The sequence below is a fragment of the Bubalus kerabau genome, chromosome 16, assembly GCF_029407905.1.
Source record: "Bubalus kerabau isolate K-KA32 ecotype Philippines breed swamp buffalo chromosome 16, PCC_UOA_SB_1v2, whole genome shotgun sequence".
NCBI classification, from domain to species: domain Eukaryota; kingdom Metazoa; phylum Chordata; class Mammalia; order Artiodactyla; family Bovidae; genus Bubalus; species Bubalus kerabau.
This window is the reverse complement of record NC_073639.1, coordinates 44,650,466-44,663,363: the sequence shown is the minus strand read 5'-3', so window position 1 is coordinate 44,663,363 and position 12,898 is coordinate 44,650,466.

Sequence of the window (12,898 nt, the reverse complement as noted above, 5' to 3'; positions counted from 1 at the left end):
TTAGTTCCTCCTCACTTTCTGCCATAAGGGTGGTGTCATCTGCATATCTAAGGTTATTGATATTTCTCCCGGCAATCTTGATTCCAGCTTGTGTTTCTTCCAGTCCAGCATTTCTCATGATGTACTCTGCATATAAGTTAAAGAAGCAGGGTGACAATATACAACCTTGACGTACTCCTTTTCCTATTTGGAACCAGTCTGTTGTTCCATGTGCAGTTCTAACTGTTGCTTCCTGACCTGCATACAGATTTCTCAAGAGGCAGATCAGGTGGTCTGGTATTCACATCTCTTTCAGAATTTTCCACAGTTTGTTGTGATCCACACAGTCAAAGGCTTTGGCATAGTCACACATAGTGATAACAAAGTAAACAGCATTTGCTGTTTTTCCAGTTTCAGAATCAGTCACTAAATAAAAGCAGATGAATTAATTATGGTTACTAAATAAAATTAATATCTTATCAACCTTAGCAATTTAAAGTGAAATGCCAGAAATTTGGTGAAACAGGGACAAAAAGTGAAAGAGAATCATATTCCAGTGTGAGAAGTCAAGATTTACTGTCTCTAGTATGCAACAAGAATTTAAAATATGTGATTTAATTAATTATTTAAAACAGGCAGAACACTCTTTGACATAACTTGTAGCAGTTAAGATCTGTCTCCTAAAGCAAAGGAAATAAAAGTGAAACTCAACAAATGATACCTAATTTAACTTAAAAATTTTGTATAGCAAAGGAAACCATCAACGAAATAAAAAGACAACTTACTGAATGGGAGAAAACAGTTGCAAATGGTACGATCAATAGGGGGTTAATATCAAAATACATAAATAGCTTATACAGCTCAACATCCAAAAAAAAAAATTAAAAATGGGCAGAAGACATGAATAGACATTTTTCCAAAGAAGACATACAGATGGCCAATAGGCATCAGAGAAATGCAAATCAAAACCACAATGAGGTATCAACTCACACCTGTCAAAACACACACACACACACACACTCACACACACACACATAAGTAACAAATGTTGGCAAGGATGTGGAGAAAAGGGAATCCTCCTACACTGTTGGCGGGAATGTAAATTACTGCAGGCACTGTGGAGAAATGGAGAACATCTGAGCAATGGAGACTTCTCAGAAAACTAAAAGTAGTTACCATATGAGCCAATAATTCCACTCCTTGTTTTGTTTATATTCAAAAGAAACCCCAAGGTTCATAACAGCATTATTTACAATTGCCAAGATATGGAAACAACTTAAGTGTTCATCAGTGCATGCTAAGCTGCTTCAGTCATGCCTGACTCTTTGCAATCCCATGGACTACAACCAGGCTCTTCTCTCCATGGAGATTCTTCAAGTAAGGATACTGGAGTGGGTTGTCATGCCCTCCTCCAGGGGATCTTCACAATCCAGGGATCAAACCCATGTCTCTTATGTCTCCTGTATTGGCAGGTGAGTTCTTTACCACTAGCACCAAATGGATAAAGATGTGGCATATATCTGTATATATATATATTCAGTCATAAAAATGAATAATATTTTTCCATTTGCAGCATAATGGACAGATTTGAAAAGCATTATGCTAAGTGAAATAAGTCAGACAAAGACAAATACTGTCTGATATCATTTATTTGTGAAATCTAAAAAATACAACACACTAGTGAATATTAAAAAAAAAAAAAAAACACAGCAGACTCAGATCTAGAGAACAAACTAGTGGTTACCAGTGGGGAGGGAAGTGGGGAGGGCAATGTAGAGGTAGGGGATTAAAAGGTACAAGCTGTTATGTATGAAATAAGCAACAAGGATATATTATACATTACAGGGAATATAGCCAAGATATTATAATAACTATAAATGGAATATAACTTTTTCCAGGATTAAGCATGTATTATATTCTGGAACCAAGCAAAGTGGTGTATATAATATATATATATATATATATATATATATATATATCAAGGAGTATATATAAATCATTGCATACAATTTTTTCAGTTCTCGTAAAAGTCCACCAAGATGGTCTAACTGAGGCTCAGAAAAACCAAGCTGATTCTCTCGAGGTCACACAGTTATGCAACTAGTGTGTAGTAGAACAAAGATTCAAATCTGTATTTTTCCTGTCTCCAAAACCTTTGCCCTTATGCAGGGTTACAGTCACTTTGATCCTGGAAAGGTTTGAAACAGACTATGCCCATGGAACTATCATTGATTAGTCATTTCTGGACCTTAGATTTCCCCCAGTTATTATACTATGAGTGACAAAAAGCCTCAAATCAGAAGGGCTTCTGCAACTTCTCCCCAATAGGGTGTACCTGACTTGTCAACATACAACTTGTCACATACACAGACAACTCTTATCTTTTCAAGACCCATTAGACTTGGGAAAATAATGCTCTCCAGAGCACCTCTCATCAAAATAAAACTTGCAAGCTCTAATTGAATTCAATATGACTAGGCTAAAATAAGAGTAATCCAAATCATAAGTCTAAGTAAATCATTCCAATCCAAATCTTGTTTTCAATGCTGCACAGACCAATGTGTTTATGACACTGCTGCTGCCGCTGCTAAGTCACGTCAGTCGTGTCCGACTCCGTGCGACCCCAGAGACGGCAGCCCACCAGGCTCCCCTCTCCCTGGGATTCTCCAGGCAAGACCACTGGAGTGGGCCGCCATTTCCTTCTCCAATGCATGAAAGTGAAAGGGAAGTCGCTCAGTTGTGTCCGACTCTTCGCGACCCCACGGACTGCAGCCTACCAGGCTCCTCCGTCCATAGGATTTTCCAGGCAAGAGTGCTGGAGTGGGGTGCCATTGCCTTCTCCGATTTATGACACTAACTACCTATATAATGCCAGGTACTGTATCTTCAAAACACTTCAAAACACCATCCTATTCTTAGTCAGTCAGTTCAGTTGCTCAGTCATATCTGACTCTTTGCGACCCCATGAATCACAGCACGCCAGGCCTCCCTGTCCATCACCAACTCCCGGAGTTCACTCAAACTCATGTCCATCGAATCGGTGATGCCATCCAGCCATCTCATCCTCTGTCGTCCCCTTCTCCTCCTGCCCCCAACCCCTCCCAGCATCAGTCTTTTCCAATGAGTCAACTCTTCGCATGAGGTGAAACTCCAAAGTATTGGAGTTTCAGCTTTAGCATCAGTCCTTCCAATGAACACCCAGGACTGATCTCCTTCAGAATGGACTGGTTGGATCTCCTTGCAGTCCAAGGGACTCTCAAGAGTCTTCTCCAACACCACAGTTCAAAAGCATCAATTTTTCAGCACTCAACTTTCTTCACAGTCCAACTCGCACATCTATACATGACCACTGGAAAAACCATAACCTTGACTAGATGGACCTTTGTTGGCAAAGTAATATCTCTGCTTTTGAATATGCTATCTAGGTTGGTCATAACTTTCCTTCCAAGGAGTAAGCATCTTTTAATTTCATGGCTGCAGTCACCATATGCAGTGATTTTGGAGCCCAAAAATATAAAGCCTGACACTGTTTCCACTGTTTCCCCATCTATTTCCCATGAAGTCATGGGACCAGATGCCATGATCTTTGTTTTCTGAATGTTGAGCTTTAAGCCAACTTTTTCACTCTCCTCGTTCACATTCATCAAGAGGCTTTTTAGTTCCTCCTCACTTTCTGCCATAAAGGTGGTGTCATCTGCATATCTGAGGTTATTGATATTTCTCTGGCAATCTTGATTCCAGCTTGTGCTTATTCCAGCCCAGCGTTTCTCATGATGTACTCTGCATAGAGGTTAAATAAGCAGAGTGACAATACACAGCCTTGACGTACTCCTTTTCCTATTTGGAACCAGTCTGTTGTTCCATGTCCAGTTCTAACTGTTGCTTCCTGACCTGCATATAGGTTTCTCAAGAGGCAGGTCAGGTGGTCTGGTATTCCCATCTCTTTCAGAATTTTCCACAGTAGATTGTGATCCACACAGTCAAAGGCTTTGGCATAGTCAATAAAGCAGAAATAGCTGTTTTTCTGGAACTCTTGCCTTTTTGATGATCCAGCAGATGTTGGCAATTTGATCTCTGGTTCCTCTGCCTTTTCTAAAACCAGCTTGACCATCTGGAAGTTCATGGTTCACGTATTGCTGAAGCCTGGCTTGGAGAATTTTGAACATTACTTTACTAGCGTGTGAGATGAGTGCAATTGTGCGGTAGTTTGAGCATTCTTTGGCATTACCTTTCTTTGGGATTGGAAGGAAAACTGACCCTTTCCAGTCCTGTGGCCACTGCTGAGTTTTCCAAATTTGCTGTCATATTGAGTGCAGCACTTTCACAGCATCATCTTTCAGGATTTGAAATAGCTCAACTGGAATTCCATCACCTCCACTAGCTTTGTTTGTAGTGGTGATTTCTAAGGCCCACTTGACTTCACACCCCAATGTTTACTGCAGCTCTATTCACAATAGCCAAGACATAGAAGCAACCTAAATGTTTATCAACAGATGAATGGATAAAGAAGATATGGTATATACATACAATGGAATATTACTCAGTCATAAAAAGGAATAAGTGTGAATCGGTTGAACTGAGGTGAATGAACCTAGAGTCCGTTATACAAAGCGAAGTCAGAAAGAAAAAAACAAATACCATATACTAATGCATATATACAGAATCTAGAAATATGGTACTGATGAACCTATTTGTAGGGCAGTAAAAGAGGCACAGACATAGACAAAAGACTTGTGGACACAGCAGAAGGAGAGGGTGGGACAAATTGAAAGAGTAGCATTGAACCATATACATTACCATATGTAAAACAGATAGCCAGTGGGAATTTGCTGTATCATGCAGGGAGCTCAACCTGGTGCTCTGTGACAACCCAGAGGGGTGGGATGGGGTAGAAAGTGGAAGGGAGACTCAGGAGGGAGGGAGTATATGTATACATACACTTCATTCATTGTACAGCAGAAAACTACCACAGCATTGTAAAGCAATTATCTTCCAATTAAAATAAATGAATACTTTTTTTTTAAGCTGTCTTTATTTCACAACTTGATCCAGCACATTCTACCAGTACTGTCTACCTTTGACTGGATGACAAAGAAGAAAGGACTGGAAAGAACAGGAACCAGGAGTCGCCCTGTGTTTCACTCTCTTTCTCTGTAGTGACTTTCAAGGTATGTGGTCAGCTAGCCCATGGAAGTAACAAGAAGGACTGACTTGCTGGGGCCCTGGGTCATGGATGTTTCTTAGAAGCCATTGTCTGCTTTTGAAGCTTGTCTGATTGGAAAACACAAGGAGACTCTTGAGGCTGTGTCCTCAGCCACAGATAACAAGCCTTTGCACCCCCTCTGAGTCTCATTGAACTCTCTTTTCCTAAAGAATGATCATACTTTCTGTTCTCAGTCTCAACTTGATGGCAGTGGTGTGGAGTGGGGGGAAAGCAGCAAAACAGGAGAGAAATGACTTCCTTGTCTTTTGGAAACTTCTTTTAGCAAAGGATCCCTGGGCCAGTTCAAGAAATGCTAAGGTTACAAGGTCCCTGGGTAAATGTCTGAACCAGCTACTCTCCACCAGAAGAGGGGCACAGCTCAAGGTTCAAGTGAGGAGTTTGGCTTCTGCAAGATGGGACCTTCAAAGGATGGCAGGCTCTGTGAGTGCTGGGGCCTGTGCACAGACCATCAGGGCATCTCAAGAGTGAGGGCAAGTTCTGATGCAGAAAGTAGACAGCTGCTGGGCCAAGCCTTACACACCTGGCTTTGAGAGCAAGAGCAAATGTCCCCGGTGTTGGACCTCACAGAGGAGCTAGGCTCTGAAAGCTGCATCAGTGTCTCAAGCAGCAGGGCTGCAAAGTTATTGACATCAGCTGTCACATAGCAAAAAAAAAAAAAAAAAAAAGCAATGGTAACCATGGTGACCACCCTGGCCATCCAGGGTCAGGATCCCTGTGAAGGGAAGAACAGAGCCAGGTGGGATGCACCTAGAACTAGATTTAATTTATTTAGAAAAATAAAGGAACATAATATCTTCTATATTAGTCTCATAACCACTTCTTACTTGAGCTAAAAAAAAAAAAGCACCTCAGTCTATTTTTTTATTGAGATAAAATTTACATATAACATTGTGTAAGTTTAAGAGATGCAACTTGTTGTTTCACTACATCATATATTGTTATGTGATGACCACTGAAGCTTCAGCTATGTAATTTCTATCTTGTCACATAATTACCATTTCTTTCTTTATGTGGTGAGAACATTTAAGATCTAGTCTCTCAGCAATTTTGAAATACATAATATAGTATTATTGACTCTAATCACTATGCCATGCATTATTTGATCTCTAAAACTTAACTCATCTTCTAGTTTGCAAGCTGGTACCCTTCTACATCATCTCCCAACTTCCTCAGCCTCAGACCCCAGCCTCTGATCACACCACTCTACTCGCTGTTTCTACAAGTTTGGCATTTTTAGATCTTACATCTAGGTGATATCTTACAGTATTCTTCTCTACCTTATCTTTTCAAATTAGATAATTTCAACTTAAATCTCAAGTCACACAAATTCTTTCAAGTGCAAAATTCTGAAACCTCTTTTAGATAGCACAGGTAGGTATTTAAAGTCAGAACTCAACAAGGACAAATTTATTTCATGTACTAGACATGCAGTAATGATTGCTTATATCATTTGCTTCTAAACAAAGAATATGCATTCAGCTAGTAATCACAGCCAATTTATACAAAAGAAATCACTTTTAGTAGTTCAACAGGAGAAACCACACATTAACTTGGAGATGTCTTAAGAGTTAATTCTTTATTCAAGAATTATTTGAATAAAGGAAATTAGTTTAGGTAAATATGTTTGGTAAATGTGTCACCAGGATGCAACACACCATTTGGAAAAATTCCTTACTCCTATAACTACTAAAGTCCTTCTACAAGACACCTGCACAATGGCATTTGCTTCACTTCACTTAAAGTGGTAATGTGATCTAAAAACAGGTGTTTAACTCAGAATTAAAGATACAACAGGCCCAGACGGGGTTCCACCAATGGAGCTTGCACTAGATCTTCATAGCAGAACTTTCTAACATCTCCGAGCCTCAAATATCACTTAAAATACAAAATTTTCTTGTTCTTGTTCCCACCAAAAATAGGTGATGCTAAATCAACCTCTTGTGTACATATGTATTTTCTTCCATTGATCCCCATGCTGCTGATTGAAAAGAACATTGAGCATTTTTCAAATTCCTTCATGGATTCCTAAGACATATTTCCCCAAAATAAACAATTCAGTTCAGTTCAGTTCAGTCGCTCAGTCAAGTCCGACTCTTTGCGACCCCATGAATCACAGCACGCCAGGCCTCCCTGTCCATCACCAACTCTCGGAGTTCATCCAGACTCACGTCCATCGAGTCAGTGATGCCATCCAGCCATCTCATCCTCTGTTGTCCCCTGCTCCTCCTGCCCCCAATTGCTCCCAGCATCAGGGTCTTTTCCAATGAGTCAACTCTTCGCATGAGGTAGCCAAAGTACTGGAGTTTCAGCTTTAGCATCAGTCCTTCCAAAGAAATCCCAGGGCTGATCTCCTTCAGAATGGACTGGTTGGATCTCCTTGCAGTCCAAGGGACTCTCAAGAGTCTTCTCCAACACCACAGTTCAAAAGCATCAATTCTTTGGCGCTCAGCCTTCTTCACAGTCCAACTCTCACATCCATACATGACCACTGGAAAAACCATAGCCTTGACTAGCCAGACCTTTGTTGGCAAAGTAATGTCTTTGCTTTTGAATATGCTATCTAGGTTGGGCATAACTTTCCTTCCAAAAATAAACAATTAAAAAGGTAAAAGACTTTTACTTTAGGCCACTCATTGATCTTCTAGACCACCAGAATTACTGGTTAGCATTTGGCACAAATCTCTGTGGCAATTTTTAACTACTTTCAAAAGTTCATTTTTCTGAAAATTAAATAAATGTACTTTTCCCCTGCAATCCTCTTGCCTTCTTGATGTGGTTTGTTTTCCAAACTGCCAACTTGAAAAGCCAAGAGAAGAGGAACCCCCATTGTTTTTGTCTAATGCTCTTCATTGATGGGTGTTTTTAGCAACTGGGTTTACCCACTCAAAGAAGGAGCAAGACAAAAATTCTCCATTAGCTTTTCAAGTTTCAAATAAGACAAGAAAGATCCCACTTCTTCTAGCCCAGTGGTTCTTCAACTTGAGTATGTAATGGAATCATCTAGAAAGCTTGTGGAACCATAGCTTGCTGGCTGTACTGCTAAGTCTCTGCTTCAGCAGATGGGGCTGGAGTCTGTGTATTTGCATTTCTCACCAGTTTCCAAGCCCACAGCCTGAGGATCACTGCTGTGGAGATCCAATAAGAAACAAAAGTTGTTACAAACAATAGCTATAAATTACCACTAAAGAAATAAAAACACTCATACTTCTGACTAAAATTTATCTTATCATGATTTCACAATAGTTCTTAAAAGAATTTTTGTAAGTAATGATATTATAAATATCCACTTTTAATTGTCAAAATATGTCTAATGCTATATACTATACCTATTGTTGTCTTCATATTTGTAAGTTTAAGCACAGCTATTTGTTTTAGCTTATAGTTTCCAAAGAATATGTCTTTCATCTCAGAATAACACAAAACTAAAGACACTGTATTAACATCAAAAAACTAAATTAAAATTGACTTCTCATACGTTTATAGATTTTCCAAAAATTGCAAAGCAAACTCTGGCTATATATGAAAGTTAAAATTTTCTAAAATCACACATGATTACATGGGTGTGGTTTGCTACCAATTTGTTAAAAACAAAGCCACATTTTTTAAAACTTCCAATATGTACCATTTATTGTTATACTGCCATTTATGTGATAATATAATAAAAATATCAATTTCCTGTAGAATTCTAAATATATACACTATATTAGAGAATAAAGAAGATTAGCTCTTGTAATAAATTATTAGCATTAGTTTCGTAAATCTTATGGTGTAAAACTAACATCCAAAGGAAATATTTTTCATTCATTAGTGAAAGACTGGTGCAAAGAAAGAGCAAAGTAGCCAAAATGGCATGGTGAGGCTCTCTCGCCCCACATTTTGTAAATAATGATTACATAACAGCTGAGCTCTTAGCACTGCTCATGCGCATCAGGAGACTCACTTGGCCATGGTCTACTTTTGTTCTCTAAGCATATATAAGTGCCACCTGAAGAAGCCCTTGGAGCCACGTTATGGCTGCATTATAGCCGTGAGGCTGCGTTAGGGCTGTGTCCACTGGGTCAAACATGAGAAGAGAGAATACAGCGTGTCAGCTGTTATGGCTGCCATGCCAGTCAGGAGAGAATAAATGTGTTTGCAGCTTTTATGACTCCTCGCATTTTCTTCCATCCTCTTATCTCACACCTTGCCTACTCAGGGTTCAGCAAACAGCGAGATAATTAGAAGCTGAAAATTATTAAACACATGTGCCTAAGAGTTTAATTTTAATTGACTTTAGGCCCTAAATGTTTTTATGCTCATTTGAAGCACTTTAAAGATTTAACAACATATGTTTGTTAATGTCTTTCACTGTTCAGTTCTCTGAAACTGGAGCATACTGACTAATGTAGATAAAGAGAATTTAGTGGTAACAAGGGTGCCCTCAGACAAGTTTCCTTTTCAGGACTTCAGGTTATTTTTCTTATGGTATCATTAAATAATCAGGCAAGGTCTTAATGACAATCCTGCTCAGAAACTCACACTGGGATCACCAATTCTCCCAGCCTTTCAAAGGGATATAAGTTACTACTATGAGGTGGAAACTTACAAAGCATTTGGACAACGTTAACAAAGATGAATAAATTGCTGGAGTTAGAGAACAGTTACTATTTATTTGGGGGAAACAAAGGTGAATCCAATAATGGTCATTGAGGATATGCAAGTAAGCATAGTTTGCCATCAATTGGCTAATTCGAAATAATACACCTGGATTCATTGTCTCTCAAGTCCTACCCTTTCTGACCCTTTAATGAACACTATATTCCCAGCTTCTCCCTTCAGGAAATCTCTGGGTACCAAGTACCAGGCCTTGTCTAAGGCTTCCCATAAGCTGACTAACATCATTCTCAGAGACCGGAGGCCTAGCACACTAGGCTGACCCATTCAGGGTTCACTTCCAGAGCCTTATCCTCCTACCTGCCTTCTTGTCTCTATATTGATCATTAGTACCCAAGAGTCTGCCAAGTTTTTGTTAAGTGCCTATTTGACTCTTGGTGTTTTCACCTTGAGTCTTTATGATTCCATTTGGCTTTGTTCCATGGTTTACCTCTTGGTGCCATGATTGAAGAAACTGCTATTTCTCTAGGACCTACTTAACATCTCCCCTTAGTTCCAGCAATATTCTATCCAGAATATTTCTTATCCCCTAAAGCAAATCTGGTAAGATTTGATCTTTCTAAGTATATGACCATTTGATATGTTTATAGATTTGACACATTATGGAAAACACCCCATTTCACATTTTGAAAGGTGAATAAACTCTAAACATGATAGGAGTGAAGAGATGCCAAAATGTGTCTTAATTAAATTTTTTACACCCAGATCCAATTGTGTGTTGTGTTTGACTAGTCTGTGGAAGATGCAAAAGTTGAGAAATTCCCTGTAGTTGTTCATGGCACGCTAACATAAGCAATAGTCAGTTATCTAGGACACAATTTAGAAATCATGGGAACTTAGATTTGAACTGTAGTAATTCTAAAAGAAAAAGGAGACACATGTTTGCTTTTACAGCTAGGATTTCTTTTTCCAACACCTTCTCATTTCAGCAGCAGAGCCTGAAGAGTGTTATCTCACCAAAAGAAAAATAATTTGGCTAAAGTGGTGTGCCTGCACATAGCAAAGTCATAAACTTAATTCCCTAATTGTATATTTCTTTATAATGTTTGCATTTATGACTATTGTGATAATTACAAATACTTTTTATGTTCTTCACAAGATCCACATGCACCAACTCACAAAGCCTGAAAATATCCTCATTCAACTTATAGTGGTTATTGATTTTTTATTTACCATATTTACCATGTGTTCTTTCCTTTGCCATCTTTCTTTTCCTCAGTTCTCATCCCCTCCCTTGCCCTAGTTCCTTCTTGCCAATACTCACTAACTCTGAACACCTCTTAAGATATTATCAGCTTTGGTACTATTTCTGTCTATACTTACTGGCATAGAAATTTCTGGATTGTAGTAGGCTAGGCATCTGCCCATCAATACTACTCATTCTCCATCATTTGATAATGTGTCCTATACTACCTTCTAATCATCAAGGTAAATATACAATCTAGTCTCTGGTAATTCTAAGGTCCCTTCCCTTAGAAATTAGCTCAGTAAGTTAGCTCAGGGCTAAGCATGGAGCCCAAAGTCAGAGACATGACCAATAATTTTCTGCTAGACTAGGAGACGTGTCCTTGCTTTGGGGATTGTGGACAATGGACATGAAAAGATAACAACCAGGTGTTACCAGCATCCATTATTTCAACCACATGGAGAAAAATCTGTCTAAAGTAGCAAAGCAGAGAGAAGCAGAAACAAGAAAATAGAGTGAGAGAGACAGTAAAACAGAAAGAAACAGAGACAGATGCACAGAGAGAGACTGATGACCTCTGCTGAGTTGGATTTATGTCACTTGAACCCAGTGAATCCTGACAATATAAAAATGGGAGCTGGGTCATAAGTGTTTGTGTACTTAATTGCTCAGTTGTGTCTGACTCTTTGTGACCCCATGGACAGTAGCCCACCAGAATCCATGTACCCCATTCTCCAGTAGCCCTGGAGAATCCATGGAGATTCTCCAGGCAACAACACTGGAGTGGGCTACGATGCCCTCCTCCAGGAGATCTTTCCAACCTAGGGATCAAACCCAGGTCTCCCACACTGCATGTGGATTCTTTACTGCCTGAGCCATTAGGGAAGCCCTTGTCAATAAGTAAGATATGCTAAATGTGGGCATGACTAGTTAATTAGTGGAGGAAAGCAATGGCCATCCCTCAATCCAAGACTGGAAAGTTGGCAATTTATTCAGTTTAAAAAATGTCTGACTGAACTATTGTCTCCTGTGTCTTAGGACTGAGTGTGGTTTGCCACCTTCCTTTCTCCCCAACACAACCGAAGACCAAAGAAATGTGTCTTAGGAAATAACATTACCAGTTTGGGTCCCTAACTGATAATAATATGAATATTAAACATTTTTGCAGGTGGCTTTTTACTGCAGTGCGTGTACTGGCTGATTCAGAAATCAGTATAAATTGAAAGATTGCGATTGACATATATAGACTGCTGCTGCTGCTAAGTTGCTTCAGTCGTGTCTGACTCTGTGCGACCCCATAGACAGCAGCCCACCAGGGTCCCCCATCCCTGGGATTCTCCAGGAAAGAACACTGGAGTGGGTTGCCATTTCCTTCTCCAATGCATGAAAGTGAAAAGTGAAAGTGAAGTGACTCAGTCGTGTCCAACCCTCAGTGACCCCATGGACTGTACCCTACCAGGCTCCTCCATCCATGGGAGTTTCCAGGCAAGAGTACTGGAGTGGGGTGCCATTGCCTTCTCCAATATATAGACTACTACATATAAAATAGATAACTAATAAAAACCTGCTGTATAGCACAGGGCACAGGGAACTCTAACCAATACTCTGTAATGAACTATATGGGCAAAGAATCTGAAAAATAATCAGTTCAGTTCAGTCACTCAGTCATGTCCGACTCTGCAACCCCATGAATTGCAGCACACCAGGCCTCCCTGTCCATCACCAACTCCGTATATGATAAGTTATTCACTTTGCTACATACCTGAAACTCAAGCTGGTTTTAGAAAAGGCAGAGGAACCAGAGATCAAATTGCCAACATCTGCTGGATCATGGAAAAAGCAAGAGAGTTCCAGAA